This window comes from Tetrao urogallus (assembly GCF_951394365.1).
Source record: "Tetrao urogallus genome assembly, chromosome: 2".
Taxonomy (NCBI): domain Eukaryota; kingdom Metazoa; phylum Chordata; class Aves; order Galliformes; family Phasianidae; genus Tetrao; species Tetrao urogallus.
In genome coordinates, this window is record NC_136814.1 from 108978649 (window position 1) to 108992098 (window position 13450).

A 13450-nucleotide genomic window follows, 5' to 3' on the forward strand; every position below is an offset into this window, starting at 1 on the left:
GCCTGGTCCAAAAGCGTAGAGAGGATTTTTTCTATAGGATTTTTTAGCTAATTGTTTGCATCTTAGAAAGATACTGCACAGTGAGTGGCCTTACTTCCATTCAATAAAAGCAGATAATATTTTCTTACAGGTTCTGATCGATGCGATGGAAGAAATGCAATGTTTGTTACCTTACAGCAGCAATCTCCTAGAGCAGGAATGGCAAGACCATAACAAAAATTGTTTTTCATGTTCAAGTGGGTGGAAAATCTGAGCTTGGAATTTTTGAGAGTTGGGGAGAAAAGAGAGACTGAGAGTTACAAATGTCATTTAACATTCTGGGCATGTTTCTTGTCTCAGCAAGTGAAAAATCTGCTATTTAATTCCATTAACATATGCAGCTAATGCTTCTCTTTGAAGTGGCCAAGAAAACATGGAAAAAGCCCACTGGCTGCTAATTCTGTGTTTCTAATTGATCATATGTGCTGAAATCAAGGTCCAGAGGAGCTTTTGCAAGGGATGCTGACAGAAAAACAGAAAAGTCAGTACTCATACGTATATATATGTAAATTTTGTTGAGATTCACCCTTCGAATCATAGAATAGAGTCAGAGTAACAGAAGTATAGAATCAAACCTAAATTGGAAGGGACCCACAAGGATTATTATGCCCAGCGCCGGGCTGCACACGAGACCACCAACAGTACAAACCCAATGCTGAAAGCGATGTCCAAATGCTCCTTGAGCTCCAGCAGGCTCAGCCCTATGCCCACTGCCCTGGGGAACAGAATCTTGTGCCATATGTCCTCCTGTTTCATGTTGCTCTAACAAAGAGCTGCTGCTCGTCTGGACCAACATCAGGACTCCCAAATTGTGAAACTGCAAATTATTCATCAGAGCTCTTCACCATAAAATCCCAGAGGACCTGGTATCTGGGATACTTAAATGCAAGATGGAGTCCTATTCCTCCAGCACCTGGTGCACACTCACTGTTTTGCTAGGGTAAAACATCTCCCTCCCATAGCATTCAAGCTTATCTCCCGTACATTTTTGGGAAGGACTTGATAAAGAATTTCCCATCACCAGTGGAAATGCAGAGCCTGGATTCCCCTCAGATCATAGAATCATAGAATCATAGAATCCCAGCATGGCCTGGGTTGCAAAGGCCCACAGTGCTCCTCCAGTCCCAACCCCTGCTGTGTGCAGGTCGCCAACCAGCAGCCCAGGCTGCCCAGAGCCACATCCAGCCTGGCCTTGAATGCCTGCAGGGATGGGGCATCCACAGCCTCCTTGGGCAACCTGTGCCAGTGCCTCACCACCCTCTGGGGAAAAACTTCCTCCTCATATCCAACCCAAACCTCCCCTGTCTCCCTTTAAAACCATTCCCCTTGTCCCATCACCACCCACCCTCACAAACAGCTGTTCCCCTCCTGTTTATCCGCTCCCTTCAAGCACTGCAAGGCCGCCATGAGGTCACCCCACAGCCTTCTCTTCTCCAGGCTAAACGAGCCCAGTTCCCTCAACCTTTCCTCACACAGAGCTGCTCCAGCCCTCTGCTCATCTCAGTGCCTCCTCTGGACCCTCTCCCCGAGCTCCACGTCCTTCCTGTGCTGGGGCCCCAGGATGCAGCGCTGCAGATGGTGCCTCACAAGAGCTGAGCAGAGGAGATGATCATGTAGAGCAAACATTAAAGGACAGGAGCTAAAGGATAGATCCCTTGTCTCTGTATTTTGTCTGGGCACTCAGTGGAGAGAGAAGCATAGGATAAGCCATCCCATATCTAAACAACCACAATAAACGCCCTGGGATAGCTGTGCTGCTTTCAGAATCTTGACACACGCATCTAAAAATGGTGAGGTTTCATTTGACAATAACGCCAGGTTAAGCATTGAGGGAAAGAATGCAGTTTTGTGCTTTCTGTAAATGCACTGACTGCTGCTTTCAGTCCCTGCCGGTTTGTTTGGATCTACAGAGAACAGTGAAATGCACTGACATGGGACGCATCTTGACCATTTTGTCTCACAACAGTCCCCCAGAGACAGAAGATAAATGCACGCTTATTTTAGTTACTTGACAAACCTTTAATTAGAAAATCACTCTTTTATTCATTATAAAATATCACAAGCTTTTAAACCTCCATAGGTTATAGACAGAATATTTTTTTTCTGGGAACCTAATATGAACGTTAAAATAAACAACAGCATTCATCGGAGTGTCTTTCTCCCGCTACCGTCTTAACTATTATTAAAAAAGCCTGCAGTCATCAATCTTTGTTTAAAAATCACAGATGTCTGTTGCAGCCTTTTACGAACTGGAGGGATGAAGGGGTTGCAGAGCTCCCTTTGCATGGGATGCTTTAACTGAAGGTGTGACACTGACTGGGTGTTCCCACAGAACTGCACTGAGCAGCATGCACCTACATGCCAGGGGATTTGAGGAAAGCCCCAGGTTTGTTTGCCACATGTTTACAAAGCAGTTGCTTCTCTGGAAAGAAGTGTCTAGGCAATGAAATGAAAAAAATGAATATACAATATCTGTATTAGCTTATGTTCCTGGTTAAAGTTAGGAACAGTTTCTCTTTCTTACTGAGTTCATTGGATGGAGCCTAAAATCTGAGGCTTCGTTTTTGCATAGTGCATTTAACACCGGGTAGTTTTTTGCTTGCATGATGAGTGCCTAGGAAAAGCAGTTAAATGAATACACAGTCATTACATAATATCACAGTTTATTTAAAGCATTTTGGAGCTGAGATATGAAAAGAGGCCTGGGTAAGTTACGTGTGAACTGCACATGATTTGTTACTGCACCAAGTAAGTATTGCACTGTCTGATATGGAAACTGTTTAGCTGCAAGACATCAGGCTGTGTCTGGACACCTCTCCATGGTTCTGCCCTCCCCCCAAGCTACCAGAGCCTTCACAGTGTTAGTTCTGGGTTTCAGTGGAAGCGCTGCTGGCAGTGACCCATTGTTGCCACCCCAAGGTCAGGATCAGCCCTGGATGCTGCAGTGATGCCGCGGTTGCTTTAGGACACTTCACTGCTGATCCCTCTATGCATCCATATGTCTCCTGAGGTGCATTTGTGCTCAGGTTTCCCTCTGGGGAGGATTGTTCCGCAGCCACTGATGCTCATAAAACTCTCTTCTCTTTGCTAAGCTTCAGGCAGGTCCCTCGTGTGCCTGTAGCTCTCTCATGCTCCCTCGGTGAAAGCTTTTCCAGAAATTTGGCTGTACCCACTGTTCTTGCTGTTGGCTGCTGTCCTCGGAGGAGATCTACTCCGCAGAAATCCCTGCAGAGTCCCGGGGGATGCACTCACCTCGCCTCACCTCTGCAGCACCGACATCTTGTGCCTGAGCCCCTCCCTTCCCCAGCGGCAGAAAGGTGCTTTGGGGACACGAGTCCTCTTCCCTGGTTTTTCCTTTTTTTTATTTTTTTCTTTTCACCTTCATTATGATAGAGTGGATTGTATCGCACTACTTCTCTCCCCTGTTGAGGACAGCCTAGGAAAGTGTGTTGACGCACAATCCTCCCAGTTCTGAGCAGGGGAATGTGATGCCCTCACGTTGGAGTCTTGGTTTGTATTTCTGTTCTTGTGTTGGAAGTCTTAAAAGCAGTTGCCTGTTACTTGTCATCTCAGATCAAGGTCAGAGAGCATCTAACTGCAGGAGCCAGAGGGGCTGTTCAGCTCAAATGTGCAGAAAAACCCAACTTTATCTCCTTCAGGAAGCAGCCACCTTGAAACTGCACGTGACTTCCTAGCTGCGTGAATTGCTGAAGGAGGAATTTGCCCGAACTAAGAAAGCTGAACTAAGATTCCATCAAGTAAATAGATTTATTTATTTATTTATTGCTAATTTATCATAATCAAAAGAGCCCACTTTGTGCATGCAGGAGATCGGGCTAAACATACGGAGGCATTTCAGACTCTTCCATCTGTTTCAAAATGCTGAACGTTTCATGACTGAAAACACTGTAAACTCAAAAGAGGAAAATAAAAAAGACAAGGCTTTCATATCAGAATATTTGATGTTAATGAGACTGAAGTTTGGGCTTGAAACATTAAATTGAAGAGTTTTGAGTTGAGAATGTAACAATGTGTAATAAATGCAACATAGACTCTCTTCATATTTTGAAAGTCAGAAGATCAAGGAAAGTTCACAATGAAATAGATCTGGAAGTGTTTTCCCATTTGTCCTGAAAACACCATTAATGACTGAAGGGGTGCTGGGAAAGCATAGACTGTGTACCACAGAAACACAGAATGCCCGGGTTGGAAGGATCACGAAGCTCCAACCCCCCTGTGCCATGCAGGGCCACCAACCTCCCCATTTCACAGCAGCCCAGGCTGCCCAGGGCCCCATCCAACCTGGCCTCCAACACCTCCAGGGATGGACGGGGCATCACAGCCTCTCTGGGCAGCTGTTCCAGCACCTCACCACTCTCATAGCACAGAACTTCCCCCTGACATCAAACCCAAATCTTGCCTCCTTCAACTTAAAACCATTTCCCCTTGTCCTGCTGTTATCTACTCTAGTAAAGAGTTGAAGTATCGATGAACATGAGACTGATGGAGGTTACATTCTCAGGAGGATGGTGTTAGCATTTGTCCCCAATGTATTCTGCTCCATCCATCTCCCTCCTTGCAGTGATACTGCAGCCCCTAACGCCAGCCATGCAGGAAGCAGAACTGCCCCATGGCCATGGCACAACTTGGGGCAGGAGTGCACTGAAGTTCAGGGATTGCGTGACCTCATGCTAAAACCAGTAGCGTGCACCAGAAAGGACTGAGGTCTGAAAAGCTGAGAGGGAACTGCTGCTCTTAATGCAGGGGATGTCTGTTCGCTGCGGTGATGCCCGTGGCACTGGGCATGCACCTCACCCACTGCGTTCAGCACACTCACGGCACACCGCCCTCTTCCTAAAGCAGTGGGCCCTTCAGTGCTCACTGGTAATTAATAAAAAATGCTGGAGCATGCAGAAAGCTGTGGGCTCCTCCTGTACAGCACGAATTGCATTCGGTTTGGGTGGCACACGAGATGTCACACTTCGCAGCGCATGTGCTGAGAGAGCAGAGCCCTTTGCTGACTCACTCTGCCAGTGCCCATCCTCACGGAGCATGAGCTAAACTCCAGGTCAGGAGCTGGTAGGACCTGTCATTTAATGCCAAACAGCTGTTTAAATATACATAGATATAAAACAAATGAATCATTTATTTACACTTTGCAATAAAACATGAAGCTGCTCATCCATTATTTATCCCTGCGGTGGAAAATCAAGAATTGGGATGCAGCATTTCACCAAGGCTTTTCTTGCTTGTGCTATGCATCACTATGCTGAAATAGAATCCCCAGTGCCCTTCCTCCCTTAAATCTTGATCCTGAGCAATCAGCAGAACTGCTGCACAGATGGGGAACACATGGTGCTTCCTGCCTGTGCTCTCAGCACTGCAGAAATGGGCTCCCGCTCCCATACCTGTGCTCTCTCTTATTGCTTTTTTCCCTATTTCTTTCTTTCTGTTCTTGTTATCCCATTGAGGATAGTCTAATTGCACTTGTCAATAGAGAGAACGTTAGAAGGTGGGCTGAATATACTTAATATGGGGGCTGAATTACTAATATTTATTGTTTTCTATTTGTTTTTGCCAATATAATTTCAAAGTAAATCTGTTAACGAATATCCACAAGAATCACAAGAATCACAAGGATCACAAGAATCACAAGGTTGGAAACGACCTATAAGATCATCTAGTCCAACCGTCTCCTCATCACCATTGCCACCACAAGCACTAAACCATATCACACAGCACGTCATCCAGACGCCTCTTGAACACTGCCAGGGACGGTGACTCCACCACCTCCCTGGGCAGCCATTCCAGTGCCTGACTACTCTCTGAGAGAAGAAGTTCTTCCTTATGTCCAACCTGAACCTCCTCTGATATAACTTGCGGCCATTGCCCCGTGTCCTGCTTGTTGCCTGGGAGAAGAGGCCAAATCCCTCTTCACCACAGCCTCCCTTCAGGAGGTTGCAGAGTGCAGTGAGGTCTCCCCTGAGCTCCTCTTCTCCACACTGAACAATCCCAGCTCCCTCAGCCGCTCCTCATCAGCCCTGTGCTCCAGACCCCTCACCAGTTTTGTTGCCCTTCTCTGCACACGCTCCAGGATCTCAACATCTTTCCTGCAGTGAGGGGCCCAAAACTGAACACAGCACTCGAGATGCGGCCTCACCAGTGCTGAGTACAGGGGATGATCACCTCCCTGCTCCTGCTGGCCACACTATTTCTGATGCAGGCCAGGATGCCGTTGGCCCTCTTGGCCACCTGGGCACACTGTCGGCTCATGTTCAGCTGAGCATCAACCAACACCCCCAGGTCCTTCTCTTCTTCACACTCATCCAACCACTCATCCCCAAGCCTGTAACACTGCATGGGGTTGTTATGGCCAAAATGGAGGACCCGACACTTGGCCTTGTTGAACCTCATCCCATTCACCTCAGCCCAGCGGTTCAGCCTGTCTAAATCCCTCTGAAGGGCCTCCCTACCCTCAGGCAGATCAACACCACCTCCCAGCTTGGTATCATCTGCAAACTTGCTGAGGGTGCACTCAATGCCCTCATCCAGGTCATCAATAAAGATATTAAACAAGGTCGGCCCCAGTACCGACCCCTGGGGGACACCACTTGAAACGGGTCACGGCTGGACTTCATTCACCACGACTCTATTTTGTAGAGTTATCACACAGAACGGTATGGGAGATTTCATAGGCAGCTCTCATTATTTCCTTTGCCTCACTCCATGTGTCCTTACCCATCTGCTTTCCCTGGGCTGTAGCTGCCACACTGCAATCTTTCATTGCTGATTGCATCGAGGCAGTGGAACCCAAAAGCTCTGCTGTGCTTCTGGTGGTAACAGTTCAGTACCAAACATTTTGTACTGTTTGGAAAAAGAAGTTTTGCCAATATTTGCTTTTCCGACAGATCAACACGAAAAGTTTAATTTCACTGTTACTGTTCTTATTTATCATTAAGTAATTCTTACTAATGATTTTATTCTTAAATCCTGGAAAAGATGGGTTTAGAAATCCTTTATTTTTCTGGTTTTCAGATGGGATGGACTATTTCAATCTTAGAATCATAGAATGATAGAATAGCTCAGGTTGAAAAGACCTTACAGATGATGGAGTCCAACCCCAGCCCAGCCATCCCACCCCAACTCTACCAGCCCTCCACTAAATCATGGCCCTGAGCACCACATCCAAACGGTTTGAAACACAGCCAGGGATGGGGACTCCACCACCTCCCTGGGCAGCCCATGGCAGTGCTTAGCAGCCCTTTCTGTACAGAAGTGTTTCCTGACATCCAACCTCAACCTCCCCTGGCACCACTGGAGGCCATTTCCCCTCGTCCTGTCACCAGTGAGCAGAGACCAACCCTGCTCTGCTGTAAGCACTTTCAGATATTGAAAGGTTCAATATTTTAATCTCAAAGTAGTTTTTTCAATTTGTTGATGTTGTTTCAGGTTGTGCCCTGGGGATCAGACTGTTCTCCTGATGTAGCACAGTGCCTTTTGGACACTACAGTTTGAGCCACCTGGCTGGCTCAGGGCTGGGCTACATCCCCTGGGATGGCAAAGTCGCTTCCCTGGAATCCCACGTTCCTGACCCCTTTATGAGGGGCCACTATGGACACACCTTATCAGCACCCGATGCGGTACCAAAGCTGCTGTACTGAGAACAGCCTTGTCTCAGGCGTAGGCTGTCAGTACTTTGCTTACCACTATGCAGAAGTGTTCATGCAGAAACAACACTGAGCAGTGTGCAAACACAGAGATGTTCCGCATGAGACGCACACGAAAATCTTTCAGAGAGGCATAATGTCCCAGAGGACAAAATCGTTCAGTGTACTTGTGTGGCACAGCTCCTTACAGCTCCTTGAAGAGCAGCTCGTGAAATGAGCACGCTGCAAATGTCCTCTTACACAGCTGCTATCTGCCCTCCTATTCTGTTACTATCTGCTGTATTTCTCTCACCTCCTCAACACACTCCTCACTGTTATCTGGCGTTTCACACCTTATCTCTTTGGCTACATCAAAGCGTTGCATTTCCAGGACTGTCAATCCACCATTTTTGCATCTGCTCAGTTCACATAAAAGAACTTACAAAGAAGTTTCTGATATGCTCAGACCCAAAGCCTCAGATCTGGCTCTTCAAATGCTCCAGAAATTTTTCCTTCTTATGTTTCAATCGATTTTGAAGAAATTGATGGTATGTGGATATCACAGCCTCTGGAGCAATACACCACCGTGCGTTTCCTCTCTGCCATTCCTAACAACTCTGTGGATGCATTTATGGTGTGGGCAGATTTCTCACATCCCTGTGGACTGCCCCTCATTCTCCAACTGTGCCAGGTACAATGCTGATTGTGCTGGAGATGCTTCTAGAAATACATCCTTAGTAGTAGCTGTGGATTTGGTGCTCTCATCTGCCTGCTCAGTCTAATCAAAATGTAGGTTCCTGTTCTGCTTGTCACAGAATCATAGAACCACTGAGGTTGGAAGGGACCCACAGATCATCTAGCTCCAACCCCCTGCCATTTCTATCTCTGCTTAAACTGTGTTGACTTTGAAATTGCATGGGAAAAAATTATCTGTTGCCCTGTCTTCACAGCTAAAAGGCACACAAGGACTTGACAGCCTTTGCCTGCTCTTACTGTTATGTACTTCTCAGCTTTGCTCACCCAACACTCAGATCTAGGTGTTCCCAAAGTACAAGAAGTCACAAGCACACGTTGTATGAGGGCACAGTCTGCCATCTAATCCTGAACTCCAGTGACTGAAATCAAATCCCTGGGTTCAGATTAACCCCACTGAGGAATTATCTAAATCACAGTCTGGCTGTGGCTTGTTTATCTGATAAGCAACTCTGTAATGTTAAAGTGAAAGCCAAAGATTGCACCTGCATGTTGAATGCAGTATCAGAGATCTTGGAAACCTGGGATGAGCTGGGGCAGCATGGGGCACCTGCAGAACCAAGGGAGGAGAGCACGTGAATATTGGAAGGTGCTGGCTTGAAGGGATGTCCTGCTTTGGCTCACTCAGGAAGGGTTTTTGGAAAGATAGTTCCTTCTGGTCTGTGCACACCCTTTGCCCATAATCCACTCACTTGCATTCCTGAGCATTTCCCAAAGTTATTTCATTCTGAACACTTAAACAGTGTCAGGATTAAATTTTTATGTGGAGTTCTCTTCCAAAGTACAGACCAACAGGTTTGGGATGGCTGCTCACACAGTGGGGTCAGCACGGGCAGGGCTGTCCAACAGCTGATGATTTTGGTGTGACTGCCCAGATCTGGGAAGCAGGATGGAGCCCATCCTGCTAAGTGAAGGAGCAGCTGATACATGAAAGGAATTGTCAGAATTCAAAGAAGCCTTTTCTGGGTGCCTCACCCACACCAACAGTGAAAACTATACCTCATCTCATAAAAATGAATGCATTTTTAAGAGTCATGCATTTTTAACTGGCTTCGCATCCCCTTTCTTTCTTCAACGTGCTCTTCAAAAGCGATGAAATGTACTTGTTCTATTTCAGTTGCATTTCTAGGCAAGCCCCCTTTTTTTGAGCTCTCCCATTAACGCTAGGATGGGCAGGATATTCACACACATCCAAGGATTGTGATGGCTTTGATTTGATCTCTCTTAGGGGAACAAAAACATGAGCTCTGAAAAACTGACCCCCGAAGGATGGGGAACTCCAGTAATGAGGCGATCTCAAAGGTGTGCACAGCCAGCCTGGTCATGGACTGCAGGGAGATAAAAGTACTTGGCTGTGAGACTCCTTACAGCTCCTAAGCAGCGAGCCTCGGCACGAGCTAGGCATCATCTTTAGTCATCTCTTCAAAAACTTGCTTTATTTCCTCAGTTCTGTAGGTGTTGGCCACTTGGTTCATTAGTAGAGGCTGCTTTTACTTTTTTTTCAGTGTTTCAGTGGGTTTTCTGTTACACTGGATTTTCTATTCTGGTTCAGCTCATTTCAGAAAATCAACACAGAGTCCCATTTCCAGGAAGAAGCTGCCAAGGGACGGTGCATTTAATTTCATGAGTGGGAGATCCTGCAGAATGCAGGGCCTTAGGAGGGCTGTTCCTCTGGAGATTCCTCATCAGAACTAGAAATAGCAACGGGACTAATTAAGAACATGAGTGTGAAGTTGTACTGAGCAGATGAGCTATTAATAGCAGGACAGCCAAGATGACATGGAAAAACTGTGCTGCTTACATGTTTTTGCTGTGAAATGTCCCAGTGGGGTTCTAAAAACAGGAGGGTCACTTCTGTTTGCCTGTCAGAGTGTGAGTCAAAGGTCTGAAACATGAAAAAAGAATAACATACAGAAGCACACAGCAGCCGTACGCTGCCAAGCTGCCAGTTGTTACCAATTATATTCTATGAGGCTTTTCTGTTATGTCAGAAAAAGCGTTGAAGTCATCCTCATTTGTATTCCATTCACACAGACACTGACTTGGGGAAGGGTTTTGATGTTACAGTGCATTATACAACCAAAGTAGATACCTTTTCATTTAGAAAGAGCTCTGTCATCTCTGTGGCTGAATGAGAACAGGAAATGTGTGCCATTGTAATGGCTCTTAATGATCACAGTTATAAATTCCGACTCACGGTGATAACCAAAGTGCCGCCGATAGAAAAGGATTTTAATGAAAGACTAATTGCTTTGCCTGATGGCTTAAGCGTACTACATCCAAGAAGCCACTCTGATCTGAACTGCCTGTAAATATCAAATCTTGAGTTCAGATTCATTCAGAGCTCTCAGAGGCTTCTTTCCAATGACCTCAAAGCCAAGGACAACGTTGTGGCTGAACCTATCCATGACTAGCCATGCCATGCATGGTAGAGATGAACTGGTATTCCATCTTTCTTACCCTCAACTTCATTTTTTAAGTGATCCAATAGAATATGCCTCAGGGGAAAAGGAAAGAAAAAGAAAGCTGAGTCACTAAGATGGAGAATGCATCTCACCTACTGAGCTGGGGAGCAGGAGCAACTCTTGTACCCATCCCAAGCCTGGTATGCTATTAGAAGGAGAAATGCCTGCATGGGAAGGGGTGGCCTCACTGCTTTGGAGTGTTTGAAGATCACCTCCCTGTAGAGCAGTGAAGAATAGATAGGTGGAAGATACTGGGAAAGAAGACATTTGAAAATAAGCAAGAGGACGGCTGGAATGGGAACACAGCGCCTGTGCAGAAATGCTGTGGTCTGAAACCAAGTAGAAGCAGGGGCTTCCTCCTCCTGCTTCCCACTGCTCAGCAGACAGTGCCTTTGCTCTCCTTGCGCACAGAGAGAAGAACACTGGAGAAATCCCTGATTATTTTTAATTTCTCCTGCCATCAGAAGTGATGACAACCTCTATAATGTGGATAACTGCCAGGAAGAAGAAGAAAAAAGTTGAAGCTCTAAAAATAGATCTACTCCTCTCAATTTCTATTAATCTTCTAATTGGCTGGTCACGGGCATTATGTGTGTAGAAAGGGAGTGAGATTTCCCCTTCTTTATGCACTGCAGTTACTAATGCTCTATGATCTGGAAACTCCTTTGATGGTATTCTCCTTAAGGACAAACCCTGGAAGATGGCTCGGACTGCTGCCTGCAGCCATTTGGGGACACATCTGTGGAGACAGCTTTGAAACAAAATGCTGCACAACTTTGAAAATCTATTCTGAAAATGCTGAAGCCTGGAGTGGTGTTTTAGGATGGGAGTCTTGTATCAGACCAGTAGCACATTACATAGAGCAGTGCTAAGAAAGCAGAAGCTTAGCAGCATTTTTCAGGGATTTGTCCAAATCTACTTCTGCTAACCTCTGCTGTGACCACTCCTTTTCACATGCAAGTATTTTTTCCTCGAGTATCGTGACTTTAGGCCAACATTGGATTGCTTCCCACAATATGGTATCTTAGAAAAACTGAGCAAGCCAGGTAAAAATTGAGCTGGTGCGCACACACAAACTCAGGGGATTCGATTTTGTCAGCCACTGAGAACAGCCTATACTGCACAGCAGAACAGAGGCAGACATACTAGCAATAACTCCCCAGTATGCAGATGGAAGGAATAGCAGGCTGAGGTATGTGGTCGATCAGAAGCCATAAGCTTCAAATTTACAGCAGTACTTTCTCAATCATTACTTCTGACATGATTTCCTGGACAAGAAATCTCCCTAGATATGAATTATCAAGACTAACTGAAAATCAGGAGGACCAGGCTCCAGCACTGCATGAGCTGAAGAGAGGGCTCTTCAATAAATTCTGATTGCTCTATTTCCTCCCTTTTATCATCCGCACCCACAGACGTTTACTCTTTTAGCAAGAAGCCAGAAGAAACAGCAGGATGTTTATGATATGCTTTGGTATGTTTCATTTCAAGCTTTGTAGTTTTTTCCCTCAACCAAGAACAAAGCAAATCCCATTTGCAACTGGTCTTTATTACTGCCTTAGTGGGAATTAAGTATCCAGCTACTCGCAGTTCAATAAACTACTCAAATCCTGTGTGAACAAAATGAACAAAGCCCATAAGTGCATGGCACAGACACCAGTGAGATGCGAGCCTGTGCCTGAAAGATAGGAGCAAAACGGGGAATACTGATGCTTGTAAAACCATGCTGGGTTAAAGACACCAGTGTCAGCCAAAGAAGATCTGCACAAAGATATTGGATCAGCTCTGTAGACAGAATGGTTACAGTGGCCAATTTTACTCCTGTGGTATCTCGGCCTAATTCCTGAGCAGAAGTAGTTAAGCTCCAGCACAGCTCCATGCTGACACAGCGTGGCATCATGCTCCCAAATCTGCCTTGCCTTTTCCTCACTGCAGCACTGCTCAGTGCAGAAATACTTATTCCCCATCAGACGATGAGTTTGCACAGATTTTGAATTCAGTAAACATCTTCTCTGCACGCTCTAGTTCAAGTCTATCTAAGTTGTGCTTATGTGAATAGTCACTGATGCTTCTTTTGCTTTATGCGCCCATTTGGCTACTTCCAGCTTTTACAAACCAGCTAAACTGACAAACAGCAAAGTGGTATCTGAGCACCTTGGCATAAAGATCTCCTGATCTGGAGCTCTGAGAGCTCCTAAGGGCTCCAGAAAGTCACTGAGAGGGACTGCAGGAGTTATCACAGAGCCCAGGGCACTGCTCCACAGCCACAGCTGTGAGCGGCAGCGGCTGCACTGCAGTGAGGCTGAGCTCCTCCAATTGCTCCCCCTGCTAAAGGGGACAGAGGCATTCCACACTGCACTGTGGTGAAGTTCTTAAAATGCCATGGGATTAGAAATGGAAGAGCTATACTATGAAGAACATGCAGCCTCGCTTCATTCCTTCCAGCCCCTTGATACCCTGCTACCCAGTTATCCCAGAGAGCACAAAGTCTGGGGAATGAAAGTTAATGAGTCGTACCGTGTATCTTGAACTCGATATTTTTGACTT